The sequence below is a fragment of the Podarcis melisellensis genome (assembly GCF_964234715.1).
Source record: "Podarcis melisellensis genome assembly, chromosome: 3".
In the NCBI taxonomy this organism is placed as follows: Eukaryota; Metazoa; Chordata; class Lepidosauria; order Squamata; family Lacertidae; genus Podarcis; species Podarcis melisellensis.
Window position 1 is genome coordinate 3589359 of NC_138530.1, and position 13948 is coordinate 3603306.

The 13948-nt window shown below is 48.1% G+C and overlaps 1 protein-coding gene and 1 long non-coding RNA gene across 2 annotated transcripts in view; both read right to left on the minus strand.

Annotated features, from left to right (window-relative positions):
• Nucleotides 1–7765, minus strand: part of LOC309365811 (uncharacterized protein) — a 67672-nt gene extending 59907 nt beyond the window's left edge. The window contains exon 1 of the mRNA XM_081904309.1: nucleotides 7656–7765. The gene's annotated coding sequence lies outside the window, so the exon portion shown is untranslated. The remainder of the gene's footprint in view (nucleotides 1–7655) is intronic.
• Nucleotides 1–13948, minus strand: part of LOC309366014 — a 343316-nt gene that overhangs the window by 320769 nt on the left and 8599 nt on the right. The window lies entirely within an intron of this gene.

The window sequence follows — 13948 nt, forward strand, 5'->3', positions numbered from 1 at the left end:
TGTTGTTTAGTCGTTTAGTCGTGTCCGACTCTTTGTGATCCCCTGGACCAGAGCACGCCAGGCATTCCTGTCCTCCACTGCCTCCCGCAGTTTGGTCAAACTCATACTGGTAACCTCGAAAACACTGTCCCACCATCTCGTCCTCTGTCGTCCCCTTCTCCTTGTGCCCTCCATCTTTCCCAACATCAGGGTCTTCTCCAGGGAGTCTTCTCTTCTCATGAGGTGGCCAAAGTATTGGAGTCTCAGCTTCAGGATCTGTCCTTCCAGTGAGCTCTCAGGGCTAATTTCCTTCAGAATGGAGAAGTTTGATCTTCTTGCAGTCCATGGGACTCTCAAGAGTCTCCTCCAGTACCATAATTCAAAAGCATCAATTCTTCGCGATCAGCCTTCTTTATGGTGTTGATGGTGTTTATGGAAGACAATCTTATTCAGCTACAAGTGATCGCCAAAGAAGAAGAATTATGTAATCTTTTTCATGTTGAGCATGCTTTTAAATATGGAAAAGCAGCATACAAATAAAACTATGTATGCTCAAGCCATTGCCTGCGAGGACAGTAGACGCCTGCCAGCCACGGGGACACAGCTTTGCATTCTGTGGCAGAAGGAAGTTCAGGAATCAACAAACAAGTTGAACTGGGTTCTGCTTCTGCCTGCTTCCTTTGGGCCAAAGCTTTCAGGATATATTAGGAGTGTATGCCACAAGCCTGGAACAAGCCCTATGAAGTTGGCAAACACGACTGCAGGTTTACACGAGGTTTATTCAGCTGGCAAGGCACGATCCCTTGGAAGCGGTGGCGTTGGGAGTTCTTGTTTGTCTTGAACAAAGCAGTATGCCTTATCTGCCCCTGTTGGGCTGCAAAGGAGGTCAGAGTTTGCACAAGTGGCGTGACTGAGAGTATTCAGTTAACCGCTTAACCACAGAAGGCAGCTCGCCTATTTATAGGCAGGCCCCAAAAATAAATCCCAACGTCACCTGGGTTCTGCAGTTTTGTTTGTTTAGCCAGTCAAAGCATTTCTACCTCCGCTCCTCAGCTGGAACGGCTTCCAGAGTGGCTTACCGAGAAAACATAATTCCTGCCTTTAAGCTTAAGATCTAAACAGACACAGCACAAAAAGAAAAAAGCGATGGGCAGGGAGGAGGAAAGCAAGCAAACTCAGGCACCCAGTTCTTAATGTTACGAGGTTCTTATAATGGTCAGTTAACAAGCTGCTCACATTTTTTATTTTTTGAAAAAACAGGCATTGGCGGCCTCTAAGAAAAAACAGTTACCCCCAACTTTCCTGGGTTTTAACCGGTATTTACTCCCACTTCCTGGGAGTGTCAGAAATATATTCAAAAATTGCTGTCCTTACAGGGTGGGGCTTTGAGTTTTGAAGGCCTGCCTGGAATCTGCTGATGTGATAATTTATCTGTTAGCAGCTGCCAGAGCGTTGGCACACACCAAAAAAAATGCACATATTCATGAAAATAATAAACAAAAACAGATTATATCAAGGGAAGTTGCTTGGAAAAATGTGACTCAGTCTATGGCAAAGCTGCAGACCTAAAAGGTAGTGGTTAACGAATTTTTCATGCAGACATTAATTATTATTTTTTTTAAAAAAATCTTAATCTGATGAAGAAATGTGGAGAACTGAATTTAAGACTGGGAAAATGAGAAACAGAGAAATTGAAATTGACAGATTCACCCACTCCTAATTAATTAATTAATTAATTAGGGTTGCCATATGTCCAGAATTTTCCGGACGTATCCGGAATACCGCAGCCGGAAGCAGTGTCTGTGCGGACAACCTCTATATATTGCAAGGCAGTATCTCAGTGCTACACAAATTACGTTCAGATTTCGGCTGCTTATTTCCACTTGATCCAAGGACCATAGCTGCGGCTCCCTCTAGAGGAGGCATGGGGAATGTCTCTACAAGGCTCCCAGAGAATGTCCTTTGAAGGATGCGCCTCCAACCCCCATTTCTTGGGGTCCCAGAAAAAGTGAGCAGCAGCAAACAGTGAAAATAGGAAGGGAACTTTGTCATGGTGAAAATGCACCAGATGGAAAAGGGAGGTAGTTGGGGGGGGTTGGGGGGTGCTAGAGGCAGAAATAGGCATTACACACCCGTTTGTGTGACCCCACTGTTGGTTTAACAGATTGATTTAGTGTATTCTTAAGTTTTTAACTTGGTACGCTGAATTTGTTTCTCTTTTTTGCACACTGACATTATGTTTGCAAGTGTTGGGTGGTATATACATGCTTCAAATAAAATAAAGGATGGAAGGAGTAGTGATGTATGGAAGTGAGAGCTGGACCATAAAGGTGGTTGATGGCCAAAGAATTGATGCTTTTGAATTCTGGTGCTGGAGGAGACTCTTGAGAGTCCCATGGACTGCAAGAAGATCAAACCTCAACCATTCTGAAGGAAATCAGCCCTGAGTGCTCACTGGAAGGACAGATCCTGAAGCTGAGGCTCCAATACTTTGGCCACCTCATGAGAAAAGAAGACTCCCTGGGAAAGACCCTGACGTTGGGAACGATGGAGGGCACAAGGAGAAGGGGATGATAGAGGATAAGATGGTGGGACAGTGTTCTCGAAGCTACAAACATGAGTTTGACCAAACTGTGGGAGGCAGTGGAAAACAGGAGTGCCTGGCGTACTCTGGTCCATTGGGTCACGAAGAGGCGGACATGACTAAACAACAACAAATGGAAGGAGTTGAGGATGTTAAGCCCGGAAAAAAAGGAGACTGAAGGGAGATAGGAGAGTCATCTTCAAATATCTTAAGGGCTTTCACATGGAGGATGGAACAAGTTTGTTTTCTCCTGCTCTGGAGGGTGGGACTCGAACCCATGGCTTCAAGTTTCAAGGAAGGAGATTCCGACTAAACATCAGGAAGAACTTTCTGATGGAAAGAGCTGTTTGACAGTGGAATGGACTCCTTCGGAGCCTTCACTGGAGACTTTTAAGCAGAGATTGGGTGGCCACCTGCCATAGATTATTTAGCTGAGATTCCTGCATTCCAGGGGGTTGAACTAGATGACCCTCAGGGACCCCTTCCACCTCTACAATTCTCAGATTCCTATTGAGCTCATCGGTTAAAGTAAAAGCAAGAGAGCCAGCTAACCCCTCCTTTGTGTCGAAGTGCAGGCCTAGGGTCCCTCAGCTTCATTTTGGGCAGATATTGGCGTCCACATCCTTGTTTGCCTACCTCCAACCACTGAGCTTCTTCTCCTCACGCATTTCCCCCCCCCTTGACTGCTTTGCATCAGCCACCTTCCGCAGCACGGGTTTCATTTCATCATTGATGCATCGCGCGGTTTGCTCTTCGTTTCATCTGTGGATTTCAACTTACATAAAGCACAAAGCTGGTGGCGCTGTGGGACGCGGGTGGCGCTGTGGATTAAACCACAGAGCCTAGGGCTTGCTGATCAGAAGGTCAGCAGTTTGAATCCTCGCGACGGGATAAGCTCCCATTCTTCCGTCTCAGCTCCTGCCCACCTAGCAGTTTGAAAGCATAGAATCATAGAATCATAGAGTTGGGAGAGACCACAAGGGCCATCGAGTCCAACCCCCTGCCAAGCAGGAAACACCATCAGAGCACTCCTGACATATGGTTGTCAAGCCTCTGCTTAAAGACCTCCAAAGAAGGAGACTCCACCACACTCCTTGGCAGCAAATTCCACTGTCAAACAGCTCTTACTGTCAGGAAGGTCTTCCTAATGTTTAGGTGGAATCTTCTTTCTTGTAGTTTGGATCCATTGTTCTGTGTCCGCTTCTCTGGAGCAGCAGAAAACAACCTTTCTACTAGCACGTCAAAGTGCTAGTAGATAAATAGATACCGCTCCAGCGAGAAGGTAAACGGCATTTCTGTGCGCTGCTCTGGTTCGCCAGAAGCGGCTCAGTCGTGCTGGCCACATGACCCAGGAGCTGTACGCCGGCTCCCTCGGCCAATAAAGCGAGATGAGCGCCGCAACCCCAGAGTCGTCCACGACTGGACCTAATGGTCAGGGGTCTCTTTACCTTTAATAGGGGAGGGGGGGAAACGAGCTGCCCCAATTTCATATTCTTTCCCCGCTGCCTACAGTGTCCCCTTGCACCGTGAATCGCTGCAAAGCCCATTCATCGCAGCCAGAAGTTTCCAAGGCAGAAGAAAGGGATTCGGAGGAGTAGCAGGTGCAGAAGGCAGCCTTGCCAGAGGATTTTTCTGCACGAGCCCCAGAGAGAAGGGGGGGTGGATGTGGGAGAAAGTGACGTGAGTGGGATTTAATGGCTGGAGAGAGCCATTCCAGCACAGCTCAGCGAGAAACTATGCACGACCAGGGAGGCTTTTGGAGAGATGAAACCAGATAGGGAAAGGGCTGGTCAGTGGCTTTGGGGTTATGAACTCAGGAGCTATGAAATACTAGCTCAGCTAAAGACCCAAGGCCCAAAAAAACAAGGATGAGCCTGGCTGAGATACCAGAAAGCCAACTTTCCCCTATCTGATGCCCTCTATGACGTTTTGGACAACCACTCTGGGCGACTTCCAACAAAATATTAAAATACAATAACCTATTAAACATTAAAAGCCTCCCTAAACAGGGCTGCCTTTAGATGTCTTCTAAAAGTCTGGTAGTTGTTTATCTCTTTGACATCTGGTGGGAGGGCGTTCCACAGGGCGGGCGCCACTACCAAGAAGGCCCTCTGCCTGCTTCCCTGTCACTTGACTTCTCGCAGTGAGGGAACTGCCAGAAGGCCCTCGGCGCTGGACCTCAGCGTCCGGGCAGAACGATGGGGGTGGAGACGCACCTTCAGGTATACTGGACCGAGGCCGTTTAGGGCTTTCAAGGTCAGCACCAACACTTTGAATTGTGCTTGGAAATGTACTGGGAGCCAATGTAGGTCTTTCAAGACCGGTGTTATGTGGTCTCGGCAGCCGCTCCCAGTCACCAGTCTAGCTGCCGCATTTAGTTGTAGTTTCCAGGTCACCTTCAAAGGTAGCCCCACATAGAGCACATTGCAGTACTCCAAGCGGGAGATAACCAGAGAACGCACCACTCTGGCTAGCATTTGGCAGTTGCTGGTAGGTGCTAATAAATACTTTCTCTTCCCACTTCCATCACTTCATCTTAGAGTTGACACCGACATTGTTTTTTCTTCTTCACCCTGCTGCTGCTTCTCCCGGCAAGACCCTCTTTGTTTCGGGGGCCCTGCACTTTGTGGTTCTGTTTTTTAAAGACAGGGTTGTCTCCCTCTCTCAGCTATGCCCAATGCATAGTGCAGCTGGCCAATCAGAAGTCATTTTACGGAAGGCCTGTCAGAATGGTCAGGGATGCAGAAGTCCTTTGTCTCTGCAGTCCTGAGAAGGTTTCCAAGCGCCATAAATTAATTTATTTATCTTACAGATCCCATAAAGAATCCCGGAGCAATTTGACCCGCGCTGTAGATTCACATTAAAAAGTACTCTGAACCGAAACCCTCCTGCCAACCCTCCTTTTTTAAAAACATATTTTTTTTTAAAGATTTCATGGTTTACAAAAATATGTGCAATGTCTTTTCCCCCCCCCCTCAAGTTACATTTTCTACATATCCCTCCTTGAAAGTCTTTCCATGGGATCATAATGGGTGCATTAAGTTGTTTCTAACCCAGTTTACGAATTAACATTTTAACTTCTGCAAAGTCCTGAGATTTACTAGCAGCTGTTTTGGAGCAGGGCTGAGTTACAGAGGCGAGCCTTCTGCACGCTGCGGTCAAAACAAGCTGGCTCGTATTCAAATGTATCTCCAGGTAGAGGGCAAGAAAAGGGGGGCAGGAGGAGAGGGGGAGAGGGAGAAAGAGAGAAAGAGAAGAGGTGTCGTGTTATTGAAACCACTTCCAAAAGTTAAGACTCCTGCCCTTCAGGTACATGGCATTTCACAGGATCTGTAGGCAAGGAGGTGTTTTTAATTTCTCTCAAAGTGTTATCTTGGATACCTTCCAGGGCCTAATCAATCACCAATGTCCTAGCGCTGGGAGGGTCTAAGTATTTTAGAACAGGTTTCTCGAATGAAGGTTTTTTCAAAGGCAGAAAGGGACGAAAGGGACAGAGCGGGAACTGGCAGCCCCAGGATGTGATGCAGGTCGGAGGGGGACCCAAGACATGGTGTGCGTTTCAAATGCTGCTCCTTTCTCTTGCTATTGAACCTTGCCAATAGGTAAGTTAGGGGAGTTTTTAATATTTGAGGGTTTTATCATGTTTTTCATATTCTGTTGGGAGCCGCCCAGAGTGGCTGGGGAAACCCAGCCAGATGGGTGGGGTATAAATAATAACATCATCATCATCATCATTATTATTATTACTACTACTACTACTATTAGGTAAAGGACCCCTGGGTGATATGTCAAGTATCACTAGCCTTGCTGTAGCATCGTCTGACTTCCCCACAAACAAATCAGAACAAATTCTCATTAAATGGCCAGTGTCATCTAATCTCCCCGCAAGCAAATGAGGATCAACGCACACACAGAAGGGAAAAAAGAGGTAAAGGACCCCTGGACGGTTAAGTCCGGTCAATGGTGACTGTGGGGTTGCGGCACTCATCTCACTTCAGGCCGAGAGAGCTGGCGTTTGTACACAGAAAGCCTTCCAGGTCATGTGGCCAGCAGGGCTAAACAGCTTCTGGCGCAACGGAATACCGTGACAGAAACCAGAGCAGTGCACGGAAGTGCCGTTTACCTTCCCGTCACAGTGGTACCTATTTATCTACTTGCACCAATGTGCTTTTGAACTGCTAGGTTGGCAGGAGCTGGGCCAGAGCAACGGGAGCTTACCCTGTCTTGGGGATTCGAACCGCCGACCTTTTGATTGGCAAGCCCAAGAGTCTCAGTGGTTTAGACCACAGTGCCACCCGCTCCCATAAAAACCTTGCCAATATTGCTCACCCTGCAACACCACCAACAGAACCACTCTCGGCTGGGAGACAAGACTGAAAGCAAAGTATTGTTACGAAGGTTGTGCAGCACCCCAAATCTCTGCTGTGTGCTAGGAAGATTCCAGAGGGTTCCACACAGAATGGCTGGAGCAACTCAGTCCGATGGGTAGGGTAAGGGTAAAGGGACCCCTGACCATTAGGTCCAGTTATGGCCGACTCTGGGGTTGCAGCGCTCATCTCGCTTTATTGGCCGAGGGAGCCGGCATACAGCTTCCGGGTCATGTAGCCAGCAGGACTAAGCCGCTTCCGGCAAACCAGAGCAGCGCATGGAAACGCCATTTACCTTCCCGCCGGAGTGGTACCTATTTATCTACTTGCACTGGCATGCTCTCGAACTGCCAGGTTGGCAGGAGCAGGGACTGAGCAACAGGAGCTCACACCATCGCGGGGATTCGAACCGCCCACCTTCTGATCGGCAAGCTCTAGGCTCTGTGGTTTAACTCACAGCGCCACCCGCGTCCCATCAGTCCGATGGGTAGGGTACAAGTAATGATAATAATAAATATTATTCTTCCAGGCGTTCATCTGGAGTTGTGTTTCCGTTGAGGAAATGGAGGCACAGTGGAGGCTAGTGTCTTAGAAATATGGTTTATTGTATGCATAGTTACATCTGGAGTCTTCAGTGGAGGGGGGCAGAACATCGTACCCCAAGGGTGACCCTCATTGCTCCTCTCAACGCCCCAGCAAGCTCAGGGCCAAAGCTGCAGTCTTACCTCTTGGGGTCTCTTGGGGTAGCATCTTCCAGCCAGTGCCAAGATGGTTCTGCCTTTATTTCCCTCACGGAGTTCTGCACACTTCCTTTCTTGTTCCTAGAAAGCCCCTACGCTAATATTAAAACCGCAAGCGTTGCCGTGTGTGTCTGTGTCGAATATCTTCTCCTGCCTGCACTAGATGGGGGTGTGATGTCCTTCACAGAGGTCAAAGTTTTACAGGCCTCATTGAAAGTGATGCAAATCAGATGGCGCGCTTGCAATGTTATCAAAGATTTGCAACAGAATTTTTAACTCTCTCTCTCTCTTGAGACAGAAATAAGTTGCCGGCTCAGGACAATTTACTTGAGGAGAGATGTTGGAAATCTCTGTACTCAGCCCATCAAGCCCAGCATTGTCTGGGTGGCAGGCTCTGCAGATTCTTCCCTGCTCCACGAAAACCCGTGCCACCATCATGGCTTTAAGGTGCCACAAGACTCACAGAATCGCAGAACTGTGGAGTTGGAAGTGTTAAGTTGTGGGTGAACATATCAGAGGACACAGCGATTCTTCAGACAGCTCTTGTTTATTCACAGGCCAGAACAGAACTGAACTGAAGGGTTCAGCCAGCCTGCTTATATAGAGCTCCACTACAACACAACAGTAACCACTTTCTGTAACTAGCCAATCACTTTCAATCCCTTATTTGCATATGTGGACCTGAGTGAAAACTATACACAGTATTCCCCTGCTGGCCCACGGTGAGAAGAAGAAGAAGAAGAAGAAGAAGAAGAAGAAGAAGAAGAAGAAGAAGAAGAGTAGGAGTAGTAGTAGTAGTTTGGATTTGATATCCCGCTTTATCACTACCCTAAGGAGACTCAAAGTGGCTAACATTCTCCTTTCCCTTCCTGCCCCACAACAAACACTCTGTGAGGTGACTGGGGCTGAGAGACTTCAGAAAAGTGTAACTATCCCAAGGTCACCCAGCAGCTGCATGTGGAGGAGCGGGGAAGCGAACCTGGTTCCCCAGATTATGAGTCCACCGCTCTTAACCACTACACCACACTGGCTTCAGTACATAACAGGAAGGGACCCCAAGGAACATCTAGTCCAACCCCCTGCAATGCAGAAATCACAACTGAAGCACGCCCAAATCTCCTGGTTTTTGCTGCAAGAAAGACTCATCCAGGGATCCCTCTGGAAGTTGTTTCCTAACCCAGCACAGGCACAGAACACCTGCTTTGCATGCAGAAGGTCCTCTGCTGAGCTTCAGTCAGTGTAGACTACTGTTTCCCAAACTTGGGTCCCCAGCTGTTTTTGGACTACAATTCCCATCACCCCGACCCTGCCTGCTAGGGATGATGGGAGGGGTTGTCCAAAAACAGCAGAAGACCCAAGTTTAGGAAACCCTGGTATAGACAAGACTGAGCTAAGAAGACTGTTATGTACTGAGTTGAATAGGATTCAGAATGCAGCATTCTGATTGGTCCTGGAACAATAGGATTCAGAATGCAGCAGTCTGATTGGCCCTAGAACAATAGGATTCAGAATGCAGCAGTCTAATTGGCCCTAGAACAATGGGATTCAGAATGCAGCAGTCTGATTGGCCCTAGAACAATAGGATTCAGAATGCAGCAGTCTGATTGGTCCGCAGGAGCCACCCAATCCAGCTCCAGGTGGAAGTGAATCCGCAACCTGATTGGCCTACAGGAGAATCCCGGAATTAGCCAATCACATGGGGCCCACTGTGTAAATAATGTATATAAAGCAGACATTCTGGGGGAACTTCCATTCCTCCTCCTCACCACTATGAGCAGAATAAAGAGCATGAAATCCACTCTCGACTCCGAGTATATTTGAAAGACCAACAGTCCTTGACTTTGTGCAAGAAGTTCCTATGAGTTGTTTTTTTTTTAACCTGGGGTTCTGTAGCTGTGAATTCAGGGGCTGGACTAGATGGGCTTTGGGATCCCTTCTTAGCCTCCGTTCTTTGATTCCTTCGTGAGATGCGCTGTCGACCAGGAAGAGCGCAAAGAGCCCGTGGGGACGTCGGAGTCCACCCCCTGGAGAAGAGGAAGGAGCGGCTGGATCGCTTTTCTTCCTGCCTGGCTTGTTTCCATCTCAGAATTAACAAAGGAGAGAGAGAGAGAGAGAGAGAGAGAGAGAGAGAGAGAGAGAGAGAGAGAGAGAGAGAGAGAGAGAGAGAGAGGCGCCTATTATTGGACATTTCGTGCACAACAGATGGTTCTGCCTTTGCCTTTGAATTCCAAGCAGAAATTGCTAAGACAGCAAGAAAAAAAAATATTATTATTTATTTTTCATTTTGCGTTGTCCTTGGGCTTGCCTGCTTTTCCCCGGAGGAGAGATCAGAGCCTCCTGGGGGAAGCCAGAAGCGGGAACACGGCAGCTACAGGAGCAGGACGGAAAGAGGGGCGCGCAGAATGGAATACGGAGGCATTTCTGAGATGCGAAGCGTTAGATTAACTTGTCATGTTTGCGCAGTTGACAGGACTGAGCGGCTGCAGCGGCAGCGCCTTCCCAAAGCGGAGATCAGGTGCGAGAAGGGTGCGGGGGATCTTTGGAGCAAGTCCAAACATGTGGGGAGGCTGGGAAAGAGAGAGGCGAGCGGTTTTTTGCTCCAAAAGTGAGCTGGGGCCGCAGCCGGGGAGATGATCCCGAGTGCCTGGGATAGGAAACCGGGAAGTCTTCGCTCCTGCCAGCTTTGCAAACCTTAGAACCCAGATCCTAAAGAAATCCAAACCAACCCAGAAACTGCTGCATACAGTGGCACCTTGGGTTACATACGCTTCAGGTTACAGACTCCGCTAACCCAGATATAGTGCTTCAGGTTAAGAGCTTTGCTTCAGGATGAGAACAGAAATCGTGCTCTGGCAGCGCGGCAGCAGCAGGAGGCCCCATTAGCTAAAGTGGTGCTTCAGGTTAAGAACAGTTTCAGGTTAAGAACGGACCTCTGGAACGAATTAAGTACTTAACCCGAGGTACCACTGTACATGACTTCCTCTAAGGAATCCTGGAAACTGTAGTTTCTTGGAGCTCTGTTAGGGCAAACTTGATGGGTGGAGCATGCTTTAAATGCATGGCGTATGTGGAGTTATGGAATCACATCCCATTAAAGGTAAAGGGACCCCTGACCATTTTGTCCAGTCGTGACCGACTCTGGGGTTGCGGCGTGCATCTTGCTTTATTGGCTGAGGGAGCCAGCGTACAGCTTCCGGGTCATGTGGCCAGCAGGACTAAGCCGCTTCTGGCGAACCAGAGCAGCGCACGGAAACGCCGTTTGCCTTCCCGCCAGAGTGGTACCTATTGATCTACTTGCGCTTTGACATGCTTTCAAACTGCTAGGTTGGCAGGAGCAGGAACCGAGCAACGGGAGCTCACCCCGTCGCGGGGATTCAAACCGCCAACCTTGTGATTGGCAAGTCGTAGGCTCTGTGGTTTAACCCAAAGAGCCACCCACATCCCATTAAGCGTCCTTTATTTAGCAGAATTTTAAGAGTGCTTAACACTTAAAATACCAGAGCAGTGTACAAGAGGAGAGGAAGAAAGCACAAGCTAAACAAAATAACAATGTCATAAATACTGTATAAAACAAGGTTCACCCGGGCCCAATGCTTGTTGTTGTTTAGTCGTTTAGTCGTGTCCGACTCTTCGTGACCCCCTGGACCAGAGCACGCCAGGCCCTCCTGTCTTCCACTGCCTCCCGCAGTTTGGTCAGACTCATGTTTGTAGCTTTGAAGACACTATCCAACCATCTCATCCTCTGTCGTCTCCTTCTCCTTGTCCCCTCCATCTTTCCCAACATCAGGGTCTTTTCCAGGGAGTCTTCTCTTCTCATGAGGTGGCCAAAGTCTTGGAGCCTCAGCTTCACGATCTGTCCTTCCAGTAAGCACTCCGGGCTGATTTCCTTAAGAATGGATCGGTTTGATCTTCTTGCAGTCCATGGGACTCTCAAGAGTCTCCTCCAGCACCATAATTCAAAAGCATCAATTCTTCGGCGATCTGCCTTCTTTATGGTCCAGCTCTCACTTCCATGGGCCCAATGCTAGCTGTGGAGAAAAACTAACTATATGAGAAGGCCAGAATGAAAAGGAAGGTTTTTCGCATGTGCCCAAGTTTATACCCCCAAACAACTTAGGAGCATGTGAAGAACCTGAGGATCAGGCCAACAGCTCATCAAGTCGAGCAACCTGTTTTTACAGTGGTCAAATGCCTCTAAGAGTTGAGAAATCTTATGGAGGTTCCATAAGATCATCATCAGAAGAGACCTGCTGGATCAAGCCAGCAGCCCATCTGGACCAGCATCCTGTTCTCACAGTGGCCAACCACAAAGCAGGATTTGAACACAAGACCCCTGTCCCTTCCTGCGATTGCCAGCCACAGAGGCAAAGCATAGCCATTGAGATTAGTAGCTACTGAGAGACTTATCTTCCATCAATTTGCCCAAACTTATTTTAAAGGCACCCAAGTGTGGGAATGTTCAGGGAGGCAGGATGGGATATATTTATTAATATCCTTCCTAACTTGCGTTGGCAAGTTCCTATAACTTAGCAGAGTTTTAATATTCTCCTTTAAACGCACAGAGGGAAGCTGGTTGCAAGCTTGTTTAAACTTATCAGTATAGATTCCTGGTAAGATCCCTTATTAATCCCTCTTAAAAGAATAAACACGCCACAATCTTAATTAAGCTATATAAAAGTAGTTTACTCACAGCACCATCAGTTCACAGATGGATCCCTGAAGGCAGACTTAGTCACAGATATATACATGTGAGTCTATCCCATATGGAGATACAGTGGGTTACATACACTTCAGGTTACATACGCTTCAGGTTACAGACACTTCAGGTTACAGACTCCGCTAGAAGTCCGCTAGGCCAGAAATAGTACCTCGGGTGAAGAACTTTGCTTCAGGATGAGAACAGAAATCGTGCTCCGGCGGTGCGGCAGCAGCAGGAGGCCCCATTAGCTAAAGTGGTGCTTCAGGTTAAGAACAGTTTCAGGTTAAGAACAGACCTCCGGAAGGAATTAAGTTCTTAACCCGAGGTACCACTCTAGTCTCCTTGTCCTCTGTTGACTGAAAGCCAACAGGGCATTACTAACTAAAAAGCTACTGGTCCAACGACGAAGTCCAAAAGGAGAAAAAAGAGAGAGGTGGCTGAATGCTTTTGTTACCTGCACAGGTAAGGTCATGCCCACCTCTAGTCACATGCAAGACGAAGGATCTGACTTATGTGACACATCCTTTGTCCCTTGCCCGCTCATCCTTTGTCCCTTGCCCGAAACATCTAAGCACCACTCTCCCATTAACCATGAACTAATAACCAATTCGTTAATTGCCCAAGCATTCACTGCCAGCACAACTAGGATTTTTCCTGCTCTCAGCTAGGTTAGAGCATGAGACTCTTAATCTCAGGGCTGTGAGTTCAAGCCCCACATTGGGCAAAAAATATTCCTGCATTGTAGAGGGCTGGACTAGATGACCCCTGTGGTCCCTTCCAGCTCTGCAGTTCTATGATTCTATGACTGGTGCACGCAGGTCCCTGTTCTCCATTGATGACATTGAGAGGCTCGCTGGAGGCAATCGCCTCCAGAGGGGCCCTCGGCGCTTGCGTACTGAGCTTCCTGCAAATCTGGGATTCTTTTGACCCTGAACTGCTCAAAAGAGGGACAGATGATCAGGAAGAAGAGGAATTTGGATTTGATATCCCACTTTATCACTACCCTAGGGAGTCTCAAAGCAGCTTACATTCTCCTTCCCCACTACAAACACTCTGTGAGGTGAGTGGGGCTGAGAGACTTCAGAGAAGTGTGACTGGCCCAAGGTCACCCAGCAGCTGCATGTGGAGGAGCGGAGACGCAAACCCAGTTCACCAGATTACGAGTCCACCGCTCTTACCCACTACACCACACTGGATCAGGAAGCTTGTTGTTCCTTTCTTACACGCTGGGGTGGTTGTCTCTTATAAAGAAAGAGAAAAGTTTTGGTGGCGGAGGGGAGAGACAGAGAGAGACTGATTCTTCCTCTGTATTTTAAACTTGGCCTCTCGCCCCATGTCTTCAGTTAATGGAGGCAATATTAATTAAGGAGGCAAACTCTGCGCTGCAAATTCCGCACAGGCTCCCCTGTTTTTTCCACCCAGTCTGTTGCCAGATTAGAAGGCGAGATCTGAATCGACATCTGTGGGCTTCATCTGTTGCTTGCATTTCCCTTGTGGGAGTGAGAGGAGGGGAGGCAGCGCCGGGGAGCAGCGATTAGGAGGAGGGAGCTTGTTTTAACTCAGCCATTTATTCCTAGTT